This window comes from Phoca vitulina, unplaced genomic scaffold (genome assembly GCF_004348235.1).
Source record: "Phoca vitulina isolate PV1807 unplaced genomic scaffold, GSC_HSeal_1.0 scaffold70, whole genome shotgun sequence".
NCBI classification, from domain to species: Eukaryota; Metazoa; Chordata; class Mammalia; order Carnivora; family Phocidae; genus Phoca; species Phoca vitulina.
In genome coordinates this window covers 1,307,172-1,326,233 of record NW_022589773.1, presented here as the reverse complement: position 1 = coordinate 1,326,233, position 19,062 = coordinate 1,307,172, and the positions used below count along the sequence as shown (strand labels likewise).

General features: G+C 39.5%; 1 protein-coding gene across 2 annotated transcripts in view; it reads left to right on the top strand.

Annotated features, from left to right (window-relative positions):
• Positions 1–19,062, top strand: part of FRMD3 (FERM domain containing 3) — a 293,007-nt gene that overhangs the window by 125,747 nt on the left and 148,198 nt on the right. The window lies entirely within an intron of this gene.

The following is a 19,062-nucleotide window of genomic DNA, read 5'->3' as shown; positions in this document are numbered from 1 at the left end:
AACTCACTGCTATGTTGGAGTTCTTTGTTACTGCAGCTTAACCAATCCTATCCTGACTGATATATCTTGACTCCCAACCCTTGATTTTAAATTTCAATTTCAGCACTGATTTGTGGATTTTGGATTTGTTAAAATTCCAGAAGTATTTTAACCTCTCTGGGTCTCTGTTTTCTCATTTCTGAAATGAGGGGTTTGAAGCAGATTCTTTCCACAGATTCTTTCCAATGCCAACATTCTCTGATTCTGCCCTTAATATGAAAGTTAGTGCTCCCTAACTGTTAATAATTCTAGTCTTCTCTTTTTGGACTCTCAGAGGCTAGAGTTCAAAGTTGAATTTTGCCATTTACTTGCTGTGTGACTGTAGGCAAGTTGCTCAACCATTCTAAGCTTTATATTCCTCTCCTGGAAAATGGAAAAGCAGCTAGCTCCTAGGGCTCATGTGGACTAAATCAGATGAATAGTTGATGTAATTTTAAAAAGAACATGGTCCACAGTGCCAGGAACTAAGGAGGCTTTAAGCAAATGCCTGCCAATTCCATTCTGAGAAGAGGAGGTGATGCTAGCATCTCCTATTCCCTGATGGAGCTCAGGGAGACTGCAGGGCCCACAGGGCTTGGACTATCTATTTCTCAATGTTTGTTAGAGAAATGAATGTTGCAGGTCATAGGCTAGAATAGGGGAAAAAGACAGATATTAAATGAAGAGGTATTTAAATTTTAGAAGTATTGATTAACGTAGACAGTTTGCTTATGAAAGTACTGTGCTTAGAATCTTGTCTCAGCTACTGGAGTGAGGGATCATTTAAATGTGTTTTTCCTCTTTGAATATTAAAGAAAATATGTGTCCACTTTTATTTTGGATAATTATAACATTTTCTTGGTCTGTCTCCTGAGTTGCAATATATATACATATAAAATTTTTTTTAAGAGTGAAAACTGGGGGTGGGGTGGGGAGGGAGCAGAGGGAGAGAGAGAATCTTAAGCAGACTGCACAACCAGCACAGAGCCTGACATGGGGCTTGATCTCACAATCCTGAGATCATGATCTGAGGCGAAATCAAGGGTTGGACGCTTAACCAACTAAGCCACCCAAGCGCCCCATGAGTTGCAGTTCTTAGGCTTATATCCTCTGAGGTGTTTTGTTGGTTTCTTTCTTTTCTTCTTTACTTTTAAATTAATGTGTTTGAATATTTTAGGTTTACAGAAAAACGGAACAGAAAGTTCAGTTCCCATCTACTCCCTTTCTACCAATCCCCCACTCTCCCATATTATTTACATCTTGCATTAGTGTGGTTCATTTGTTACAATTGATGAACAAATATTAATACATTATTATCTGAAGTTCATAGTTTATGTTAGGGTTTTACTTTATGTTGTACAGTTTTGACAAATGTGTCACATATCCACCATTAAAGTATCATACAGAATGGTTTCACTGCCTTAAAAATCCTTTGTGCTTCACCTATTCATCTCTCCCCACCCCACAACCTCAGCAACCACTGATCCTTTTTTTTTTTAACTATCTCTGTAGTATTGCTTTTTCCAGAATGCCATATGTATGTATACAGTATGTAGCCTTTTCACAGTAGCTTCTTTTTAGCAATATGCATTTAAATATTCTTCATTTCTTTTCATGGCTCAATAGCTAATTTCCTTTTATCCCTGAATAATAATCCATGTATGAATGTTCCACTTTGTTTATCCATTCACCTATTGAAGAACATCTTGGTTACTTCCAATTTTTAGTAATTATGAATAAAACTGCTGTAAACATTTGTGTGCAAGTTTCCGTGTGGACATAAGTTTTTGACTCATTTGGATAAATACCTAGGAGCACAGTTGCTGGATTGAGCCTGTGTTTAGTTTTGCAAGGCACTGCCAAACTCTCTTCCAAAGTGGCTGTACCATTTTACTTTCCACCAGCAGTGAATGAGAGTTCCTGTTGCTTCACATCCTTGTCAGCATTTGGTGTTATCAGTGTTCTGGATTTTAGCCATTCAGTAGGTATGTGGTGGTATCTCATTGTTTTAATTTGCAATTCCCTAATGACCTGTTGATATGGAGCACCTTTTCATATGCTTATTTGCCATCCATATATCTTCTTTGGGCAAGTGTCTGTCAAAATTGTCCACTTTTAAATTGGGTTGTTTGTATCTTATTGTCACATCTTAAGAGTTCTTTGGATATAAGTCCATTGTCAAATGTGTGGTTTCAAATACTTTCTCCAAGTGTGTGGCTTGTCTTTTAATTCTCTTAACAGTTTCTTTGCAGAGCAGAGATTTTAAATTCTAATGAACTTCAACGAATCAATTTTTTTCTCATGGTTTGGTGTTGTATCTAAAGAGTCATTGCCAAACCCAGGTCACCTAGGTTTTGACCTATGATATCTTCTAGAGGTATTATAGTTTTGTGGTTTAGGTCTATGATCTATTTTGAGTTAATTTTTGTGAAGGGTATAATATCTATGTCTAGATCATGATGATGATGATGATGGTGATTTTTTGGCATGTGGGTATCTAGTTGTTCCAGCACCATTTGTTGAAAACAAAACAAAACACCATCTTCTTTCCACTGAAGTGCCTTTGCTTTTTTGTCAAAGGTCAGTAGTAACTATATTTGTGTGGGTCTATTTTGGGGCTCTTCTGTTCTGTTGCTCTATTTGTACATTCTTTTGCCTGTACCACACTGTGTTAATCACTGTAATTTTCTAGTAAGTCTTGAAGTTGAGTAGTGTCAGTCTTCTGATTTTGTTCTTCATCAACATTGTGTTGGCTATTCTGGATCTTTTTCCTTTCCATATAAACATTAGAATCAGATTGCTTATATAAATTAACTTACTGAGATTTTGATTGACTTGCATTGAACCTATAGTTAAAGTTGGGAAGCACTGACATCTTAGCAATATCGAGTCTTCCTATTCATGAACATGGGATATCTCTCCATTTGTTTAGTCTTTATTTCATTCATCACAATTTTATAGTTTTTCCCACCTAGATTTTATGCATTCTTGTTATATGTACCTAAAGGTGTTCATTTTGCTAATGTAAATGGTGTTGTTAATTTCAGCTCTCAATTGTTCTTGCTGATAACATGGGAAAACTATTCCCTTTTGTATATTAGCTTTGTATCCTGCAACCTTGCTATAATCACTTATCAGTTCCAGGAAATTTGTTGTTGATTCTTCTGGGCTTTCTACATAAACAATCATGTAATCTTCAAATAAAGAAAATTTTATTTCTTCCTTCCCAATCTGTATGTCTCCCTGCCCCTTAATGCATTTGCTAGAACTTCCAGTATGATAGTGAATAGAAATGGTGAGAGGGAGCATCCTTGCCTTGTTTTTGATCTTAGGAGGAAAACATTTAGTTTCTCTCCATTAAATATGGTAAGTGTAAGGTTTTGTAGATGTTATCAAGTTGATGTTATCCAGTTATTTCTTTTAAACTATTTGAAAATTTGGGTATAATAACAAAATTAAGCAGACTGGGGTTTAAATATTGACTATGCTATTTTCTAGCTGTGTTGACCTTGGGTAAGTTAATTAGGCTCTCTGAGCCTTGGTTTCTGCACTGTGAAGTGGGGGGGGAGGGGGAATCCATTGACTTTGCAGAAAGGATTGGAGTTGGAAGACTAAAATTATTCTGAAGTGACTGCCTTCAGGAATTGGGGCTGTCAAGGACACTAAACCCCAAAATGGGAAGAAGAAAAAAGTGGGGGAAGGAAAAATCTTTTGAGCACTGAGAAGTGGCAGAAATTTCTAAGAGCTGAAACATCAAATATGATTCCTCAAGCATTGGGATGGATCTGTGTGTCAGAAGAGAAATGACCCTATGACTGAGTGTAGACACACAGCCCATCCTTTAGAGTGAAAGATGTGGAACCCAGGGGAGGTAACAGTGGCAAAAAACACCCCAAAGAAAAGCAAAGAGAAGGAAGCATTACCAAGTCCAGGGCACCCTGCCTCTGTATTCGACTATGACCTTCCTTCAGAAGACACATTCAGAACCCAGGCAATAGAGTGGTCAACCTGTTCTGGCTGCTGCTTTTTTTCATGGCTGTACTTATTCTCCAGTTTTCTTCCCTAGGGCTTCTTAAAATGTCCCCAACCTTGATACTACTAAGCCTCTAGCTGTGAGGATGGCAATATATTTCTGTTTTCTCCGAGGGTGTAGGGGCCACCAGGGACTTGAGATCTGCAGTTGGGTTTTGACTCTCTTCCAGTGAGCCTCATTGGGCTAGGTGGCCACTTGTGTTTTGCCTTTTATTTTTGCAGCCAGATTCTCACTTTCAGGAAACTATTGATTCCCTGCCTGCCTCCCTGCTGTGAATGTCTGGATTTGGTAATTTTGTTATTTTCTCATTTTCAGGTCACTGCTACAGTCCTAATACTCTCCCATCCCCCAACTTATGATTATTTATTGTACACAAAAATGCCTTTAATCCATCTAGCCTGTATTTTCATTTATCTGTCATAATATACAATTACTATATGGTAGATGTATATTCAGAATTAGGTACTTCAGCTTCCTAATCCTTGGTTTTACCTTTTATACATCTGAAAATATTTGAGTAATACAAATCAACATTTTTATTAAAGTGTATTTGACACACAGTATTCCATATTGACAAACAATAGTACAGTTTCAAGTGTACACCATAGTGATTCAACAAGTTTATACATTATGCTGTGCTCACCATAATTGTAGCTACCCTCTGTCACCGTACAACACGATCACAATACCATTGACTGTATGCCCCATGCTGTACGTTTTATTACTGTGACTTAGTTTTTCAGCTATAAAATGAGTTTCTTCCACTTTCCCTCACCCACTTGCCCATCCTTCCATCCACCCCTCTCCTCTGGGAACCATTAGTTTCTCTGTATTTATGACTTATGGGTCTGTTTCTGCTTTTTATTTGTTTTGTTTTTTAGATTCCACAGATAAGTGAAATCATGATAGTTTTCTGACTTATTTTACATTATTTCACTTAGCATAATATCCTCTAGCTCCATCCATGTTATTGCAGATAGCAAGATCTCATTTTTATGGCGTGTGTGTGTGTGTTCAACATCTTTTTTTATCCACTCATCTATTGATAGACACTTGGGTTCCTTCCATATCTTAGCTATTGTAAATAATGCTGCAATAAACAGAAGGATTTGTATCCTTCTGAATTAGTGTTTTCATTTTCTTTGGGTAAATACCCAGTGGTGGAATTACTGGGTCATGTGGTATTTTTATTTTTAATTTTTTTGAGGACCCTCCATGTGGTTTTCCACAGTAGCTGTACCAATTTACATTCCCACCAACAGTGCACAAGTGCTCCACTTTTCCACATCCTCACCAACACTTGTTATTTCTTTTTGATTCTAGCCATTCTGACAGGAGTGGGGTGATATTTCATTGTGGTTTTGGTTTGCATTTTCCTGATGCGTCATATTGAGCATCTTTTCATATATCTGTTGGCTACATGGTCTGTTGTAAGTCTTTGGAAAAATGTCTATTCAGGTCCTTTGTTCATTTTTTAAAAAAGATTTTATTAGAGAGGGGGAGAGAAAGAGAGCGCGAGAACAAGCGGGGGGGAGGGGCAGAGGTAGAGGGAGAAGTAGGCTCCCCACTGAGAGCAGGGAGCCCAACATGGGGCTCAATCCGAAGACCCCAGGATTGTGACCTGAGCCGAAGGCAGATGCTTAACTGACTGAGCCACCCAGGCGTCCCTCCTCTACTCATTTTTAAATTGTATTGTTTGGGATTTTTTTGGTGTTGAGTTGCAGTTCTTCATATAGTTTGGGTATTAACTATTCATATAGTTTGGATTAATTAAGGATATAATAATATATCCTTATTAGATATATCATGTACAGATAAATATCTTGTTTGGTTGGTTGCCTTTTGTTGATGGTTTCCCTTGATGTGTAAAAGCTTTTTATTTTGGTATAGCCCCAATAGTTTATTTTTGTTTTTGTTTCCCATGCTTTAAGAGACCTATCTAGAAAAATGTTGCTATGGCCAATGTCAGAGATTACTACCTATGTTTTCTTCTGGGAGTTTTATGGTTTCAGGTCTCACATTTAGGTCTTCAATCCATTTTGCGTTTATTTTGTGTATGGTGTAAGAAAGTGGCCCAGTTTCATTCTTTTGCATGTAGCTGTCTGGTTTTCCCAGCATCATTTTCCCCATCAAATCAAAACAACTTTTAAAAGGTTCAACTATGAGGGGTCCCTCTGTTCTTGTCTTTCTTTACATTTCTCCCTGTTTAAACAGCTTTAATATTACTTCTTTCCTCATTGTCTTGGGATAATGCCATTTTCTGAATGAATGTCCCAGCCAAATATCAAATACCAGTTACTGTCTGCAATGGGAAGGAATAATTAACAAAGTAATACTTGATATTTAAAATCCAATTATAAAAGTGAATTTCTTTCTAAAGAAATGCTTGGTTTTGGTTAAATCTATGGTGTCTACCATAACAAAATATACATATTTATGCAGATATGCTTGAAGTTTTTTTAGCAGAGATATAAGTAGAGCTTATAAAAAGGTTCAATCAAGCCACAATATATTTTTTAAGATTTTATTTTTTTATTTTTAATTTTTAATTTATTTTATTATTATTATGCTATGTTAATCACCATACATTACATCATTAGTTTTTGATGTTCCATGATTCATTGTTTGCGTATAACACCCAGTGTTCCATGCAGAACGTGCCCTCTTTAATACCCATCACCAGGCTAACCCATCCTCCCACCCCCCTATTTTTTTAAGATTTTGAGAGAGAGAGAGCGGGAGGAGAAGCAGAGGGAAAGGGACAAGCAGACTCTGCACTGAGTGCAGAGCCCAATGTGGGGCTCCATCCCACACCCTAAGACCATGACCTGAGCCGAAACCAAGAGTCGGACACTCAACTGACTGATCCACCCAGGCGCCCCAGGGCACAATATTTCTTAAATTAACTAATGCTTGTCCTTCACATTAGAAGCAGAACTATTCAGTTCACCAGTTTCTCATTACTGTTCTATTTATCTGCTTATGAAAATCAATGGATTGAGGATGTTAATTCACAAAAGAAATGCAACTTCTAGGGAGAAGACCTACTCTTGGTAGCAAACCAAGCATTCAGTTTGCCGTTCAGGGCCTTACATTTGTCTAGAAGCCCCTTTGAAGTTTCTAGGTATCCAGATGGGAATTGGATTCTTCCTTCCCTGTAGAAGAATCAGGAGAGACTGACAATTCCGTTCTTCCCCAAATGTGTATCTGTGCAGGCTGCCCCTTTCATGAGCAACTCATGTGAACATAGGATGCTGAGCAACAGGGCCCTTTGAACAAAAGTCTCAAAGCCTTAATTACCAGAAAACAAGGTCTGGTAGTCCCACTTCTGTTTGTCATAGAGGATTCCTGGGGGGTATAGTGCCTGCCCCAGAATGAACTATTCCTGGTGTCTTGGGTCTGTGTTTCTGATTCTTTTTTTTTTTTTTTTTTTTTTAAGATTTTCTTTATTCATGAAAGACGGGGGGTGGAGGGGCAGAGGGAGAAGCAGGCTCTCCATGGAGCAGGGAGCCCAATGCAGGATTTGATCCCAGAATCCTGGGGTCACCACCTGAGCCAAAGGCAAATGCCCAATCACCTGAGCCACCCAGGCGCTCTGTGTTTCTGATTCTTGTGGATGTTATCTACTCCCCTCATCCCAGTGATCTTCCCTAAAGTCTCTGGTCTATGTTGGACCCTTCTTCCCCGCCAAAGGGTACTAGGACGTCAGTGGCTACACAGCCTTAGGGAGCAGCTCAAGCTGTGTCCACTGAGGACTTCTTCTGTCTGTGAGGATGCTCCCAAGCACTTTAAAGGAAAACTCCAGGAACACTTTGAAAGCCTCTAATTTGCCTCCGATCAGGGTTGTAAACTCAGATTTTTCCAGAGATCAGGGAACTGTGGGAAATGGAAGATGTGGAAGACCCCAGGGTAGGTGGGAGTATGGTAGACTGCAAAGTTCACTCTGCATGGAAAGGAGAGCTGATCCTGAGCTTCAGCAGACCTTCATGGTCCAGCTTCCAGACCCTCCAGCTTTTCAAGAGCAACCAGCATTCAGATATTCTGAGCAGGCTCCCAATTTAAAGATACAAAAACACTATTTTGGTCAAATAGAACACGGTAGATGGACTCTGCTCCTTGGTTCATTAGTTGATAATTTCTGTGATTGTGTTTCCCGTTGGCCCTATTGATTCACTTTCTTTCTTGAGTGAAAATTTTGGGTGCAGTCAGCAGAAAAACCAATTTGTACTAGTTGAAACAACAAGGTATTTTGTTGGCAGACCTGGAGGTTCGCACATAAAGTGAGCATCATGTTGGGTGATCTGGAGACAGACACCCATCTCCCTGTGAATATTTTTGCTCCGCCCTGTGTTGGATTCATCCTCAGGCTGGTTTTTAACATGGCTGCAGCAGTTCCAGGCCTCACACCTTTGTATAATAACATCCAGAGCGGAAGAGAAAGTCTCTTTGGGAAGCTCTCTCAGGAGAGCCAACAAGAGCTATTCAAGAAACCCCAATTGCTCCTCATGTCTCGTTGGCCTAAACCGGGACATATGTCCTTTCATGAACCAATCAGACAAGAAGGGTGGGATTCCCCTTACACCAGTCACGCTGGAGGTGGGGGTGAGTCATAGTTCCCTGAGCCTCACAGACTTTGCATGTACTTGTGTGCATGTATGTTACGTGTGTCTATGCATGTGTGCCTACCTGAACAAAATCTGGGTTCTATTAGAAAAGACAAAGGGGTGTGTGGATGCTGGGCAATTAACCAATGAAATCTATAATGTGGTTTATATTTTATAATAAACTGCCTTTTTCCAGGCCTCGTGTTGTGTAGATAACCCAGTGCCCCTTTCTCTCAGTGTCTAAGTTCTAGTAACTGGGGCACTGGATGCTGCTCCCAAATTCTTATATTGTTGCTTCTGTGTCCATAGAGAATGGTGGCAGATAGGCAAATTGAGTTCCTACAATATCTTGGGCATAGGTGGTGGCCCTGGGTTTGACATCCTTACCAACAAACTTAACATTTCTGGATTGATTTTTTTTTTTTAATCTATAACACGTGGGGAGAATATTAGCCACTTCAGTAGGTTGTCAGGATTTTAAATACAACGTTTGTAACCCAGTTCTTGGTGTATGGTAAGTGTTCAATGAGTAGTAATTATCATGAGGTTTATACTTTCATTCCTGAAGGTAGCTATTTGAACTCTAAATCTTGATTTGTAGCAATACATTAAGTAGTTTTGGATTGATACTCTTCTCCTTCTCACTTAACCAGAATCTGAAAGGTAGTAAAATGTCTTGCCTTTGAGGTTTAGGAATTAGGGATTGAAATCTGCCATGCTTTTTCACTGAAGACAAGCCATGGCTGATTTAGCCAATTGAGTTCACTTGCTCCTCTTGAAGGACAAATATTTTGTTTTTACTTCAGTCGAACTAGGGAGTTGAAGTAAATGCATCATCAACAATTAGTTGTAAGAGGAGTTGAGCAACAGAATTGAGTTCTTTGTCTCTTTGTTCACTTTTTCTTCCCCAGAGGCCAGTTCTGGGAGGTAAATACTGTTCCCCTCACCTTCTTTGTATCTAAAAGGATCCATAAAATTGGATACAAAGATTTAAGATTCAGATTATTCTTAATATTATCAGTAATGACCTCTTACTCTGGTATGTGCTTTGCAGAATACAAAATGCTTTCACATATTATAAACTAGAGTTTTAAGATCTGTGAGATTATAAATTATGTTTTGTACACTATTTCAAATCCCTGTCCCAGTGTCTTGCAAAATAGAGGTTTAATAACTACATGAATGAGTCTCAAATCTACCCCAAGAGATTATTCTGAAAGTTACCATTCTTTCTTTTTTTAATTTAATTTTATTATGTTATGTTAATCACCATACCTTACATCATTAGTTTTTGATGTAATGTTCCATGATTCATGTTTGCATTTAACACACAGTGCTCCATTCAATATGTGCCCTCTTTAATACCCATCACCAGGCTAACCCATCCCCCCACCCCCCTCCCCTCTAGAACCCTCAGTTTGTTTCTCAGAGTCCATAGTCTCTCATGGTTCGTCTCCCCTTCCGATTTCCCCCCTTCATTTTTCCCTTCCTACTATCTTTTTTTTTTTTTTGTGAACATATAATGTATTATTTGTTTCAGAGGTACAGGTCTGTGATTCATCAGTCTTACACAATTCACAGCGCTCACCATAGCACATACCCTCCCCAATGTCTATCACCCAGCCACCCCATCCCTCCCACCCCCCACCACTCCAGCAACCCTCAGTTTGTTTCCTGAGATTAAGAATTCCTCATATCAGTGAGATCATATGATACATGTCTTTCTCTGATTGACTTATTTCGCTTAGCATAATACCATCTAGTTCCATCCACGTCATTGCAAATGGCAAGATTTCGTTTTTTTTTTTTTTTTTTTTTTTTTATGGCTGCATAATATTCCATTGTATATATATACCACATCTTTATCTGTTCATCTGTTGATGCACATCTTGGCTCTTTCCATAGTTTGGCTATTGTGGACATTGCTGCTGTACACATCAGGGTGCACGTACCCCTTCGGATCACTACATTTGTATCTTTGGGGTAAATACCCAGTAGTGCAATTGCTGGGTCATATGGTAGCTCTATTTTCAACTTTTTGAGGACCCTCCATACTGTTTTCCAGAGTGGCTGCGCCAGCTTGCATTCCCACCAACAGTGTAGGAGGGTTCCCCTTTCTATGCATCCTCACCAACATCTGTCGTTTCCTGACTTGTTAATTTTAGCCATTCTGACTGGTGTGAGGTGGTATCTTGTTGAAGTTTTGATTTGGATTTCCCTCATGCCGAGTGATGTTGAGCACTTTATGTGTCTGTTGGCCATTTGGATGTCTTCTTTGCAGAAATGTCTGTTCATGTCTTCTGCCCATTTCGTGATTGGATTATTTGTTCTTTGGGTGTTGAGTATGGTAAGTTCTTCATAGATTTGGATACTAGCCCTTTATCTGATATGTCATTTGCAAATATCTTCTCCCATTCTGTCGGTTGTCTTTTGGTTTTGTTGACTGTTTCCTTTGCTGTGCAAAAGCTTTTTATCATGATGAAGTCCCAATAGTTCATTTTTGCCCTTGCTTCCCTTGCCTTTGGCGATGTTTCTAGGAAGAAGTTGCTGCAGCTGAGGTCGAAGAGGTTGCTGCCTGTGTTCTCCTTTAGGATTTTGATGGAGTCCTGTCTCCCATTTAGGTCTTTCATCCATTTTGAGTCTATTTTTGTGTGTGGTGTAAGGAAATGGTCCAGTTTCATTCTTCTGCATGTGGCTGTCCAATTTTCCCAACACCATTTGTTGAAGAGACTGTCTTTTTTTCCATTGGACATTCTTTCCTGCTTTGTCGAAGATGAGTTGACCATAGAGTTGAGGGTCCATTTCTGGGCTCTCTATTCTGTTCCATTGATCTAGGTGTCTGTTTTTGTGCCAGTACCATACTGTCTTGATGATTACAGGTTTGTAGTAGAGCTTGAAGTCCGGAATTGTGATGCCACCAGCTTTGTTTTTCTTTTTCAACATTCCTCTGGCTATTTGGGGTCTTTTCTGGTTCCATACAAATTTTAGGATTATTTTTTCCATTTCTTTGATAAAAGTGGATGGTATTTTGATAGGGATTGCATTAAATGTGTAGATTCCTCTAGGTAGCATTGACATCTTCCCAATATTTGTTCTTCCAATCCATGAGCATGGAACGTTTTTCCATTTCTTTGTGTCTTCCTCAATTTCTTTCAGGAGTATTTTATAGTTTTCTGAGTACAGATTCTTTGCCTCTTTGGTTAGATTTATTCCTAGGTATCTTATGGTTTTGGGTGCAATTGTTAATGGGATTGGCTCCTTAATTTCTTCTGTCTTATTGTTGGTGTATAGGAATGCCACTGATTTCTGTGCATTGATTTTATATCCTGCCACTTTACTGAATTCCTGTATGAGTTCCAGCAGTTTTGGGGTGGAGTCTTTTGGGTTTTCCACATAAATATCATATCATCTGCAAAGAGTGAGAGTTTGACTTCTTCTTTGCAGATTCAGATGCCTTTTATTTCTTTTTGTTGTCTGATTGCTGTGGCTAGTACTTCTAGTACTATGTTGAATAGCAGTGGTGATAGTGGACATCCCTGCCATGTTCCTGACCTTAGGGGGAAAGCTTTCAGTTTTTCCTCACTGAGAATTATATTCACTGTGAGTTTTTCATAGATGGCTTTTATGATATTGAGGTATGTACCCTCTATCCCTACACTCTGAAGAGTTTTAATCAAGAAAGGATGCTTTACTTTGTCAAATGCTTTTTCTGCATCTATTGAGAGGATCATATGGTTTTTGTTCTTTCTTTTATTAATGTATCACATTGATTGATTTGCGGATATTGAACCAACCTTGCAGCCGAGGGATAAATCCCACTTAGTCGTGGTGAATAATCCTTTCAATGTACTGTTGGATCCTTTTGGCTAGTATTTTGGTGAGAATTTTTGCATCCATGTTCATCAGGGATATTGGTCTGCAATTCTCCTTTTTGATGGGATCTCTTTGTCTGATTTTGGGATCAAGGTAATGCTGGCCTCATAAAATGAGTTTGGAAGTTTTCCTTCCATTTCTATTTTTTGGGAACAGTTTCAGAAGAATAGGTATTAATTCTTTAAATGTTTGGTAGAATTCCCCTGGGAAGCCATCTGGCCCTGGGCTCTTGTTTGTTGGGAGATTTTTTATTATTGCTTCAATTTCCTTGCTGATTATGGGTCTGTTCAGGTTTTCTGTTTCTTCCTGGTTCAGGTTTGGTAGTTGATACATCTCTAGGAATGCATCCATTTCTTCCAGATTATCTAATTTGCTGGCATATAGTTGCTCATAATAAGTTCTTAAAATTGTTTGTATTCCTTTGGTGTTGGTTGTGATCTCTCCTCTTTCATGATTTTATTTATTTGGGTCATTTCTCCTTTCTTTTTGATAAGTCTGGCCAGGGATTTATCAATCTTATTAATTCTTTCAAAGAACCACCTCTTAGTTTCGTTGATCTGTTCTACTGTTCTTTTGGTTTCTCTTTCATTGATTTCTGCTCTGATCTTTATTATTTCTCTTCTCCTGCTGGGTTTAGGCTTTATTTGCTGTTCCTTCTCCAGCTCCTTTAGGTGTAGGGTTAGGTTGTGTATTTGAGACCTTTCTTGTTTCTTGAGAAAGGCTTGTATTGCTATATACTTTCCTCTTAGGACTGCCTTTGCTGCATCCCAAAGATTTTGAACAGTTGTGTTTTCATTTTCATTTGTTTCCATGAATTTTTTAAATTCTTCTTTAATTTCCTGGTTGACCCATTCATTCTTTAGTAGGATGCTCTTTAGCCTCCATGTATTTGAGTTCTTTCTGACTTTCCTTTTGTGACTGAGTTCTAGTTTCAAAGCACTGTGGTCTGAAAATATGCAGGGAATGATCCCAGTCTTTTGGTACCAGTTGAGACCTGATTTGTGACCTAGGATGTGATCTATTCTGGAGAATGTTCCATGGGCACTAGAGAAGAATGTGTGTTCTGTTGCTTTGGGATGGAATGTTCTGAATATATCTGTGAAGTCCATTTGGTCCAGTGTGTCATTTAAAGTCTTTATTTCCTTGTTGATCTTTTGCTTAGATGATCTGTCCATTTCAGTGAGGGGGGTGTTAAAGTCCCCCACTATTATTGTATTGTTGTCAATGTGTTTCTTTGCTTTTGTTATCAATTGCCTTATATAATTGGCTGCTCCCATGTTAGGGGCATAGATATTTACAATTGTTAGATCTTCTTGTTGGATAGACCCTTTAAGTAGGATATAGTGTCCTTCCTCATCTCTTATTACAGTCTTTGGTTTAATATCTAATTTGTCTGATATAAGGATTGCCACCCCAGCTTTCTTTTGGTGTCCATTAGCATGGTAAATGGTTTTCCACCCCCTCACTTTAAATCTGGAGGTGTCTTTGGGTCTAAAATGAGTCTCTTGCAGACAGCATATCGATGGGTCTTGTTTTTTTATCCAGTCTGATAGCTTGTGTCTTTTAATTGGGGCATTTAGCCCATTTACATTCAGGGTAACTATTGAAAGATATGAATTTAGTGCCTTTGTATTGCCTGTAAGGTGACTGTTACTGTATATTGTCTGTGTTCCTTTCTGGTCTATATTACTTTTAAGCTCTCTCTTTGCTTAGAGGACCCCTTTCAATATTTCTTGTAGGGCTGGTTTCGTGTTTGCAAATTCTTTTAGGTTTTGTTTGTCCTGGAAGCTTTTTATCTCTCCTTCAATTTTCAATGACAGCCTAGCTGGATATAGTATTCTTGGCTGCATATTTTTCTCATTTAGTGCTCTGAATATATCATGCCAGTCCTTTCTGGCCTGCCAGGTCTCTGTGGATAGGTCTGCTGCCAATCTAATATTTTTACCATTGTAGTTTGCAGACCTCTTGTCCCGAGCTGCTTTCAGGATTTTCTCTTTGTCCCTGAGACTCGTAAGTTTTACTATTAGATGTCGGGGTGTTGACCTATTTTTATTGATTTTTGAGGGGTGTTCTCTGTGCCTCCTGGATTTTGATGCCTGTTTCCTTCCCCAAATTAGGGAAGTTCTCTGCTATAATTTGCCCCAATATACCTTCTGCCCCTCTCTTTTTCTTCTTCTTCTGGGATCCCAATTACTCTAATATTGTTTTGTCTTATGTTATCACTTATCTCTCGAATTCTGCCCTCATGATCCAGTAGTTGTTTGTCTCTTTTTCTCAGCTTCTTTATTTTCCATCATTTGGTCTTCTATCTCACTGATTCTCTCTTCTGCCTCATTTATCCTAGCAGTTAGAGCCTCCATTTTTGATTGCACTTCATTAATAGCCTTTTTTATTTTGATTTTAGTTCTTTTATTTCTCCAGAAAGTGTTTCTCTAGTATCTTCCATGCTTTTTTCAAGCCCAGCTAGTATCTTTATAATCATCATTCTGAACTCTAGTTCTGACATCTTACTAATGTCCATATTGATTAGGTCCCTGGCAGTCGGTACTGACTCTTGTTCATTTTTCTGAGGTGAGTTTTTCTGTCTTGTCATTTTGTCCAGAGGAGAACAGATGAATGAGAGAACAAAATGCTAACAGGGTAACAATGACCCCAGAAAAATATGTACTAAACAAATCAGAAGAGACCTTCCAGAAAGTGGTCGCTTTTCTCTTCAGAGAGTTGCTGCTACTCTTTTCTTCGATCTCCTATTGAGTTTGTAGGTGTTCAGAATGGTTTGATACCTATCTAGCTGCATTCCTGGGACCAGATGAAATTTAGGTCTCCTACTCTTCCGCCATCTTTCTCCCCCTCCCCATTATTTCTTTTACTAGAAGAAATGTAGTATCAGATTTCATGACTTGCTTAAGGTCAGCCAAGTAGTAAGTGTTGGAAACAGAACTCTAACATAGTGGCCTCTTCTTTCTTTCCGGTACATACTTTAGGGTGGGGAGGAGAGAGAGGTTTTTTGAAAAGTAAGCTGGTTTGTGATTATAAAAATTAGGTTCTTTTCCAACCTATGGGAAAAGGCCCTGAGAGAATGTGGTTATTGTAAGAAATTCAGGGATACACACACACACGCACATGCACACACACACACACCAGTAATTATCAGAAAATGGGCAGAGAAGGTTGCAAGAGGACCCAGTCCCCTTTACATAGCTGAGGCTCCTAGAGTAATGAAATCCCCAAAGCACCCAGAACCTGGTGGTGGTTTAGATCTGACCATCTCGAACTCTTGATGGTGAGAGACCAGTACTAGATTTTGTTCCCTCAATCTGTTTTGGACTAATATGTGTTTAAAAAAAACAAAACAAATCTCCCTTCCCAAAACACACCCAGTGAAAATAGAATACTCTTAATTTCCACACTTGTTTCATGGAAGACCAGTAACAAAGAGTTGACATTCCCTCACAGTCTATAGACCATATTTTGACTAGTATTGGTTTAGATTTTTAACACATTAAAAAAACTACAGTTGAAAAAATTGTATTCACGATATTTTAGTACAGTATTTGTAAATCAATCCACAGTGTGTTCTAGGTGGTGAGGACCAATAGTATTGGGACATACGTTTAAACATGTGTGGTGAACACATTCTTTGTTCAATGCTGTCAGTGCATTTCTGAGACCTACTGCATAACCTCATTTAGAGACAGCATCCAAAGTCTATACTTAAGGCACTTTCTTGAGGCACAGATCACACACTTATGTCCTAATGTTTTTCTTATGTGCTACTTTTGTGATAAAACATGACTTAGGTAATAGCTCTAAAGAATTTATATTAACTGTTTGAATCTCCCTCCCCCATTTGGTCAGTATTGAAAGGACAACTGTTGTCTGGTGGGAGAATAAAAAATTTGACATTAAAAATTGAAGTCCTTATACTTGAAATCTTCGATAACTATGTCTCCACATAGACATTGAAGGATTTTCGTGAAAGTTGGCTAATTCCACTATGTTTGTGGAATCTCCATCTCCCCTGGGACTTTAGTGTCTTCCAAAGGCTCACTGTCTGTTCCCAGACCCCAGGTTTTCCATGAGAAAAAGCAATTCCTCGTTTATTCACTCCATAACTTCCAGTGTGCCAGGCAGGGTGGTGAACAGTGGCTTCTACTCTCAGGAAGCTCAGGAGGAAGCAAGTGGAGGATTTGAGTCAGTTCAACAGAGTTCCAGGAGTGGGAGTTGGGAACAGACCTAGTGTTCACCCCAAGGCCCTCCCCTGGCATGAGGTGTGTGGAACTGGCGGCTGGACCCCCTCACATACCTGACCCTGAATGAGCTCTTCTGACCCTTGGGCCTGGGCCCGGGTGGTCTTTTATTTAACATAAGAACTGGGCTTCATGCATAGAAGTGATAATAGGAAGTTAAATGCCTTAAGAACTTGGTCCAGATTTCTAGGCAGAGCAGAACGTGAGGCTGTAAGCTGGCTTTCTTGGCAAGAAGCAGTGACACAGAGCATCTCAAGATGATGAGGCTGGCTGGCAGCCCCTAGGCGCAGGGACCATTTTTGTTCCTGAGATTAGAAAACACTTTCATTTTTGTGAGTTGAGGCATAGACAATTCTCCATGGGGAAAATGGGCTTCCCCCCCCCTCCATGACGTCTGCAACCAGGTACAATGTTTGCACTTCTCACACATGGGGGAAATTCCCCTAGACCCATGCTTCTCAAAATGAATGAACATGTGAATTACCAGGATATCTTGCTGAAATGCAAATTAGGTTCAGTTGGTCTGGAGCTGTGCCCGAGATTCTGTGTTTGCAACAAGCTCCCTCCTGGGTGAGGCTGAGGCCACTGCTCTGCGGTATTGCTGGTCTGTGGGCAGAGCTTTTAGGAACAGGGGCCTGGTGGCCTGGAAGCATGGGAACTGGCCTCACCTGCTTTTGTGGAAGATACTGATTTCTGTTTCATCCCCACTTGTGTATTCCACTCAACACAATGTCTACAGTGGCGTTTCCTTTTCTCAAGGGTCTTATGTAATATGCGAGAGTTGTATGTATTGGTTGATGTGTTTAATCATTTTTAAAAAAATCTTTGTTGTGCTTTTAAGTACATCTTCAGGGCAAAATGCTAGCTGTCAGGCACAATCAAGTTCTGCTCAGTCCCACATCATTACAAAGCATTGCTTTGACCCACATATCTTGTGTGTCTCGCATATGGTGGGGGCAGTCCAACGTAGTAAATCCTAATGCAGAGAGCTTGGCAATCCAGTCACAGAATGACAGACTCACATGTTATGTTCAGTGATTTGATTCTTCAGCCTCTTAACTGTGGATGCATTAGAGAGTAAATCTGTAAAAGGAACTAAATCCATTGATTATATCGTGGGCATCAGATACAGCTCGTCATTTGAGCTTCCAGGGTTAAAAACAATTAGAGAACTCTGAAAACAAACTCCATTTTGATGCTTTGTCCCTTTTGAGCTACATTAGATGGTTTCAGTAAAGGAAGTAAAGGCTCAAAGTTTATTCAAAATTAAACTCAATGTGATTTCAGGAGAATCGGGGCTTCATACCACAATATGTGTTTATATGCCCCCATCCTTTATTCAGTGCAGTACATCCCAGGCCAGTGAGTGGCTTTTTCATCAACTGTCTGAGCTGATGTTAGTAGTTTCTAATGAAAAGATAATCATGTAACATAGATCAAACTCCTCTTCCAAAATTATTTTTAGTGGATTGGAGGAGTGGCTCACTTAGTGTCTCTAATTTCTTCATTTATTTTTATAGGTCACATTCTACCCCTAAAATATTCCATGGGTCTGTCAGCAACTTTGATTGAAGCAGAAATTAATCTTATCAAATATCTTGATGAAGGCTTGGAAGAGTCCTTGCTATTAACAGGGTTTTGTGGTAATGGTATTCATCTTAATCAGATTTGGCTGACAAATCTCTCACAGAATTTTAGAAGGAAAAATAATCTAACCGACTCATTTTACCCATGTGAAACAGCTGGGGAGTTTGCCTAAGGTCACCTGGGCCTATCCCAGTCTGTCATTCCCCCCCCCCCCCCCACCATCTCCACATCCCTTAAGGACGTGATGCCCTGGCTTTGAGGCCCAAAGCTGCAGGTTTTCCACCTTTCCCAGTGGGGGGCAGGGTGTTCTGTCTAACCCCATTCACTGTAGTCCCATAGCATCCAGATTGGGCCTTCTAGCTGAGTTGCAGTGCACTTGCTAGTCTCTGGGGAGACAAAATAGTGTGGTAGGAGCCCCGATTCTATAGCCAGGTGGCCTGGGTCAAATGCTACCTTGCTCTATACAGCTTGTGTGACTTTGGGCAGGCCACCGAGGCTCGGTGCTTCTGTTTCTTTAGATGTAAATTGGGGACCTTCCTCATAGGATCATTATGAAGACTGAGTGAATGAATACCTGCGGAGCAATTACGGCAAACATTCAGGTGCACTGTATGTGGAATTATATGTGGTTTGTGAATGGTGGTTCTCCACTAGGTATTGAGTTGTTAAATCAGTGTTCTGAATCATAAATAGCTTT